This window comes from Pterocles gutturalis, unplaced genomic scaffold, assembly GCF_000699245.1.
Source record: "Pterocles gutturalis isolate BGI_N339 unplaced genomic scaffold, ASM69924v1 scaffold49677, whole genome shotgun sequence".
Lineage (NCBI taxonomy): Eukaryota > Metazoa > Chordata > Aves > Pterocliformes > Pteroclidae > Pterocles > Pterocles gutturalis.
Genome location: NW_010117384.1, coordinates 27,189 through 28,618, shown reverse-complemented (window position 1 = coordinate 28,618; position 1,430 = coordinate 27,189).

Genomic DNA, 1,430 nt, shown 5'->3' with positions numbered 1-1,430 from the left:
AGGACATCTGGGCTCCAAAGAATCATTTCCACATGCCTGATAGACTGGTCTCTGGGCCAGGTATTACAAGAATCCATAACTGCAGGTAACTTCTAATGGATGAATAACCTCTTCCAAACCTTATGTCCTGTTGTTTTGTCCAGCTAGACCTATGTAAGCAAAGTTACCATTACCTTTTATTGGATTTTCCATTCACAACACCAGGTTTAGGCCCAGAGTTGGAATTACAGCATCATTCATTCTCTTGAAAGTATACCAGCCAGCAACAAACAGCATGAACAGATAATTTGTTAAGAAAAACAGTTGTAGAGGCAAAGGGAGTCATATAAGGAAGACAAATTTTAGAGGGAAGCAAGATTGCCGAGTACTTTATCAAATTTTCAAAGATCTCAGTGTAGTTGGATAATTGCTATAAAAATAGCTATGAACAGCTGTACCACTATGGATTCGCAGTGGTGATTATAGTGTTTTAAATTACAGATAGGGCACTACCTTAATCTATCACATAGTAAGATGAATGAAATATCATCCATTCCTTCCCATACACACACATATATATATATAGCAGCACGCACACAAGGAGGGTGAAATGGAAGTGCGAAGGTCTCAGTAGCAAATGTAGTTGTCCTGCTACACTTGTCTAAAAACAAGTATGGCGTAGTGTGGTATACTGGCCCACTCTGATGGCTGCTAACACACATACACATGTAAGCATGGAAAAATCCTGAAGACAAGCTCTTTCCAAACTGAAGATGTGACCTTGTCAACTCCTACTGCTAGGTCTAAGTCCAAGCACTTCCACCAACGCATCGCCAACAACGTAGAGATCAGTGCCTTAATCTGTGGAAGGGTTGTTTAAATCAAATCTTCCTTATTTGATTTATACAAACACTATACTTAGACATAAGATGTATGAATGTGTGTTTGATAAACATAGAAATGTTTATAGTGGAAAACAGGAAGAATTAAAACACCAAAAAAACCCCAAAAAATCCAAACACTTACTTGAAAAGACTCGGGATACTGATTTCTTTCTTGCTAGAAAATAAAAGTTATATGACTTAAATGAGCTCTTTAAATAATTTTTCTGCATTTACTGAATCCTACCCACATCAGCTCTCTAACACTAAAGTTAGAAATCTCATTTACATGCACATTAAGATGCTTATAATGGGAAGAAAAATGCAAAAATATGGAAGACTGTCACACTTTGTAGAGACTGTAAAATTGACAATTTTTCCCATTTCCTACAAGGATAGTATCTGTGCCTGTTGATCTGTAGTTCAGAGAATTCCAGTTTGTTAAAATCAAGTTGTCCATACACCGCATGTGCACACATGTCTCTGCAAAAATAACTTCCTTGATCAAAAGGAACTTTTCCAACTGAATTCCATCACAATCAGTTCTCAGAAAGAAGCTTGTATGCTTTC